This window comes from Gossypium arboreum, chromosome 6 (assembly GCF_025698485.1).
Source record: "Gossypium arboreum isolate Shixiya-1 chromosome 6, ASM2569848v2, whole genome shotgun sequence".
NCBI lineage: Eukaryota > Viridiplantae > Streptophyta > Magnoliopsida > Malvales > Malvaceae > Gossypium > Gossypium arboreum.
The window spans coordinates 33,954,374-33,960,770 of NC_069075.1; the positions used below are offsets into that span (position 1 = coordinate 33,954,374).

General features: G+C 33.6%; 1 non-coding gene across 1 annotated transcript; it reads left to right on the forward strand.

The window, feature by feature from the left end:
• The first annotated feature begins 209 nt into the window (after positions 1-209).
• On the forward strand, positions 210-316 carry LOC128294673 (small nucleolar RNA R71). The gene has a single exon (XR_008284981.1). It is a non-coding gene; the product is annotated as a small nucleolar RNA R71 (small nucleolar RNA).
• Positions 317-6,397: the final 6,081 nt, after the last annotated feature.

Sequence of the window (6,397 nt, forward strand, 5' to 3'; positions counted from 1 at the left end):
GCGTCCACTTCATGTATTCCAGCGACTCGTCTTTCTGATAGCCTCAATTGGTTGGCCATTGATAATTGTTACTGGCGATACTCTCGATGATTTTGTAAGCCTCATTGTAAGACGTAGAAAGAAGAGCACCATTAGCAGAAGCGTCCACTACCATCCTCGTGTGAGCATTGAGACCATTATAAAATGTCTCAAGTTGGATGCAATGTGAGATTCCGTGATGAGGGCATTTCTATAATAGTTCTTTGTATCATTCCCATGCCTCATACAAGGACTCATCATCCATTTGTTGGAAGGCAGTGATCTCGTTCCTCAACTTAGCATTCTTGCTAGGCGAGAAATACTTCATGAGAAATCTTTCGGCTAACTTATGCCATTTAGAAATTGAGTTTGGTGGCAATAAATTCAACCAGGCTCGAACTCTGTCCCTTAGCTAATATGGGAACAGCTTCAATCGTAATGCATCTTCGGGTACTCCAGCTAATTTGAAAAAATCGCTCACCTCCGTAGATAGTCTTAGGTGAATATGAGGATCTTCAGTAGGCATTCCACTAAATTGGCCCATAGTCTAAAGCATCTGAAACATGACTAGCTTCAGCTCGAATTGTTGTGCCTCGATTTCGGGCCTCCTAATGCCAAGATTAAGATCATTAAATACTGGCACAACATATTGTCTTAAGGCTCTATCCCTATCGTCAACAATAAGGATAGGATTTTGAGCAGGGTTTGCTTCATTTCCTTGGATCGGATTTTCAAAATTCATTTCTTCGATCTTTCTCTGGTTCGCTTGTCTTCTTCACTGTCGAAATGTTCGTTCTATCTCCGGGTCTACAGGGAGTAAGTCAATAATCTGGTCAATATTCAAAAACACCTGAAATTATCAGAGAAAAATTAATTAAGTTGAAAATTAAATAGAAAAATAAACCAAAATGTAAAAATAACAAATTCAGAAATAATGGCTTTTTAAAACAGTCCCCGGCAACGGCACCAAAAACTTGGAACGACGGAAAAAATGTGCAAGTGTACACAATCGCAACAAGTAATAAAGTGACAAGTAATGTCGAGTTATCGTACCCACAGAGACTGTAAAAAGAATTATTTTTGAAATTAATTGTAAAAAACTTTGGTAAGGTAAAAATAATTTGGTTTTAAAATATGGTCAAAAACTATTTAAAAACTATGTAAATAATTAAAATAAAACAAAGGAGTTCTAATGCACGATTTCAAATAAGATTTGATCAAGGTAACATACTTGTGTTGGATTAATTATATTCCTTTAACCTAGAATAATTAAACTCATGTTTACATTGTTACGAATAAATTCACGGCAACTCAGTAATTGGCTAACTTCTAAACATACTCACATACAAAAATCCATTCATCTCTTGACATATCCCTATGTCAATTCAATCGACTAAACAGATTCTAATAAGCAAACATGTTATTGCATATACATACTCATTAAATCGAACTAATCTCTCGCATATCCCTATGTCAATTCAAACGATTAATTAAATCTAATAAGCATATAAAATACTATGTGAGGTGACAAGACATCCCTGCCTTGGAATAGTTTAATCACAATAATCTTGCAAGTTATGCAAGGCAATAATATTGCCAGATACATTGCTAATTTAACCTTCACCTACCTTAGAAGAATAAACATGCACTGATTAAGTATTGTGTCAATTAATTATAATTTCAATCCGTTTAAATAATTAATTCATTAGTTATTTAACAATTATATTGCAAAAATAACTTAGGCATGATTTTACTTAACCAAGCAATTTACTGAGGCCTATAACAGCATAACATCATTTTAACAATTCAAGTAGGCAGAATATAATCAACCCAACACAAACTTAATTTTAAGCTCAATTGATTAAAATAACCATTTCAATAGCATAAATATTCATAAACATGTTCGTCAAAACAACAACAAAAATTAAAGAGATAGGGAACAAGAAGCAAATCCGATGTTTCTCCATGGCTTAACTAGTTGCTCCGTTCTTCATTCTTCGTTGCCCTCGGCTGTCAAGGTGGCTTATAAACACCTAATTGCTGCTCCCAAATGGCTGATGAGAGCCTCTTTCTCAAGAGAATAAATCGGCACTTGAACAATAAGGGAAATGGGATGGAAAAAGTGAGAGAAAAGTGAGGGAAGAGAAGAGAGAATGAGAGAATGTTGTGGAATGAGGGATGGTTTGAATGATCAGCAAGGGGTGGCTTTTATAGCTGATTGTGGCTGCTAAAAATAGCAAATTCTAGCAGCCGAAGTATGGCCGGCCATCTGCTTGGCAAGAGTTGAGACTTTCAACTTTGCTAAAAATGGCCTGGGGCAAATCTACAAAGCTACAATTAAAAGTGGGGTTTTGAATGCAAATTAGAAGTCTTTCGAGGGCCTTTTTTCAAGAATATTTAATCAGCTAAAATGCTAATTTGAGTCAGCATATGGACGGTTCTAGGCTGCCCAATTAGTGGCTAGTCCGGTTCATTCAATATGGTTCGACCAGTGTGGTTCAACTGGACCCTTTCTCCATAATTAATTAAAAATAATATATTTAAACCAAATTAAATTGGGAATAAATTAAAATTAATTAAATTATGAATTAATACACATTTCTGGACCGTCTTAGGCTGGAAATTCATGTGCCTCGATACTTCAACTTGCTTCTCGGTTTTGTGCTTTTAATAGTGTCAGCCGAGCCAATTTTCGCCCTTTGCGTGAATCAGTCGAAAATAGTCAAAATTAATCAAAATTGAGTATAAAATTAACTAAATTCACCATGTTCATATTTTTAACAGAATTTAATTATTTTGTAATATTTAATATTTTTTCAACAAGAATTTAACTAGATTTGCATGAATTTAAGTAAGAATGGGTATGAAAAAGTATATAAATTTTTGTGTTTCCAAAAGCACATCAATATAAATCACATTAAATACAACACAACATCCAATTAACATAATTACATGTTCAATTAAGTTACACAAACTTACCTCGACACTTGTTCGCGTTAGTAATCTACTAATCCAAAACCTTTTCTTTTCCTCAATCTAACTTCGAATTTGTGTTGTTCGAATCTATATAAATAGCTTTAATCATCAGTTTCTCATTTTTCAACTCATATGGACTCAATTTACGTCCTAGGTAAAATTACAATTTTGTCCCTAACTTTTCCATAAATTCCATTTTCATCCCTAAGCTCAGAAAATGAAACTTGTGCAAATTACTCCCTATTCTAAACATAACCAAAGCCCCATTAAAAAATTTACAGCACATGTATTCATAAAAATGTATAATTTTTTTATCAAATTTTACAACTTTTCATTTTAGTCCCTAAATCATGTTTTCATCAAAAATCACTTTGTAAAAGTTGTTTATCTATCAACAATCTTTCATTTTCTACCATAAATTTCTAATTTTTAGCATATACATTCATGACCCATTTTCCATACTTTGATAACTCTTCAAATTGATGCCTCAAATAGATAGATTAGACTATCTTGGATTCAAAAATATCAAAATTACTAAAAATGGGACAAGGAAACTTACCCGATTAGGCCTTGAAAGCTTCTTTTCTCTCTTCTAGGGTTTCCACATGTTTTTAAGTTGAAGATGACATAAAATAAGATGATATCTTTTATCATATTTTTAATTAATTAAGTATTTTTCTATTTCCAATTTAGTCTTTGCCCTTTTTCTATATTTCTATGAATGAGTCATCAAAAAAATCTACATAATTTTCTAAATGGTTTAATTGCCATATAAGGACCTCTAGATTTGAATTCCATAGCTATTTAATCCTTATAGCTACTAGAATTTAACTTTTTTATTTTATGAGATTTAGTCCTTCTCGTAATTAGGCACTTAATCTGTAAAATTTTCGTATCAAAATTTTCACATGTCATTGCTAACATATTATGGACAATGTAATATAATTAAAATATATTTTATTTTTGGGTCAGATTTATGGTCCCGAAACCACTGTTCCGATTCCACTGAAAAATGGGCTATTACATAATACGAGACAGTTTGAAAGTAGCCTCAGATCGTCAAAAGTATTATGCTGATTTAAGAAGAAAAGAAATAAAATTTGAGATTGGTGATAAAGTATTCTTGAAAGTGTCACCTTGGAAGAAAGTTCTTCGATTTGGTCGAAAAGGGAAATTGAGTCCAAGATTCGTTGGGTCATATGAAATTATTGAAAGAATTGGACTGGTTGCATATCAGTTAGCATTACCACCAGAGCTTGGTAAGATTCAAAATGTCTTTCATGTATCAATGTAGTGATGGTATCGGTTGGATCATTCACATGTTATTACTCCAACAGAAGTTGAGATTCAGTCCGGTTTGACATATAATGAGGAACCGATCAAAATTTTAGCGCTGGAAATAAAAAGGTAGCCTTGGTAAAAGTTCTTGGAAAAAACATGGAATAGAAGAAGCTACTTGGGAGCCAGAGGTTACCATGAGAAAGCAGTATCCGAATCTTTTTACTGGTAAGATTTTCGAGGATGAAAATCCTTAAGGGGGAGAGTTACAACAGCCCAATTTCAGTGAAATTGGAATAGTGGTTTCGTAATCACAAACCTGAGCCAAAAAGATAAAATATTTTAATATTATTAAATGATTAGTAATGTGATAGAAAGGTTGCATGAGAATTTTGACAAGAAAATTTTATCAATTATGTGCTTAATTGTAGAAAGGACTAAATTGCATAAAATGTCAAATTTGAATTCTAGTAGCTATATGAGTTAATTAGCTATGGAGTTCAAAACTTGAGGTCTTTATTTGGTAATTAGACCATTGAAGAAAAATATGTAGATATTTTTGGTAAATCATCCATGGAAAAATTAAAAAAGGTTAAGGACTAAATTAGATAGAAAAGTTATTAGTGATAATTAAATTAAACGAAAAAGAAAACATTTTGTTCATCTTCACCCCCAAATATTTCCATGGAAACCCTAGGAGAGAGAGAGAAGAAACTAATCAAGCTTAAAAAGGTATGAATTCATGTCCCGTTTTTAGTAATTTTTGTATTTTTTATATCAGGGAAGTTTAATTTAACTATTTGGGGGATTAATTTGAATAGATATCAAAGCATAGAAAATTTTCCATGGATGAATATGCTGAAATTTTAAAGTTTATGGTAGAAAATGAAAGGTTGTTGATAGATAAACAACTTTTACAAAGTGAATTTATATGAAAACATGATTTAGGGACTAAATTGAAAATATGGTGAAAACCCATGATAAAATTCCAATTTGTATGGAATTCATGGGCTTCTATTATGGTATATGAAATTCGGCCAGGCTAGAAATGAGGACTAAATTGCAAGAATTTTATTTTTCCGAGCCTAGGGACGAAATTGGAATTTATGAAAAGTGTGGGGGCAAAATGATAATTTTGCCTAGGGTGTAAGTTGAGTTTAATATAATATGAAATGTGTTAAATTGATGATTAAATTCAATTATATAGATCCGAAAAGATAGAACAAAGAGTTAGATCGTGGAAAGGAAAAGATTTTGGATTAGTAGATTTCAGTTACGAACGAATACCAAGGTAAACCCCTTAACAAACCGTCTATAATACCCTGCCAGACCCAAAAAGCTTCGAATCTCAGATACCGACTTAGGTTGCTTCCACTCCAGAACTGCTTCTATTTTTCAAGGATCAACCCTGATTCCCTCAGCAGACACTATGTGACCTAAAAAAGTTACCTCATGTAGCCAGAATTCAAACTTGCTGAATTTAGCATACAGTTGCTTATCTCTCAAATTCTGTAGAACAACCAGAATATGGGCATCATGTTCCTCCTCAGCCTTCGAATACACCAGAATATAATCTATAAACACCAGAACAAATCAATCCAGATAGGGCTGGAACACTCGGTTCATCAAATCCATAAAAGTTGTTGGTGCATTCGTCAATCCAAATGGCATCATTAAAAACTCGTAATGACCGTAATGAGTCCTAAATGCTGTCTTGTATACATTAGTCTCCTTGACCCTCAGTTGATGGTACCCCGATCGGAGATCTATTTTAGAGAAGACCAAAGCTCCTCGAAACTGATCGAATAGATCGTCAATCCTCGGTAGGGGGTACTTGTTCTTAATAGTTAATTTGTTTAGTTATCGATAGTCAATGCACATCCGCATGGTTCCATCCTTTTTGTTCACGAATAAAACCAGTGTTCCACACGGGGACACACTCGGGTGGATAAGCCCTCAATCCAGCAACTCTTGAATTTGAGCCTTAAGCTCTACAAGCTCCTTCGGTGCCATTCTATAAGGGGCGATAGACACTAGAGCTGTACTAGGCAAAAGCTCTATCCCAAACTCAACTACACGGTTAGGAGGTAACCCCAGTAACTCTTCAGGGAAAATATCCAGAAAA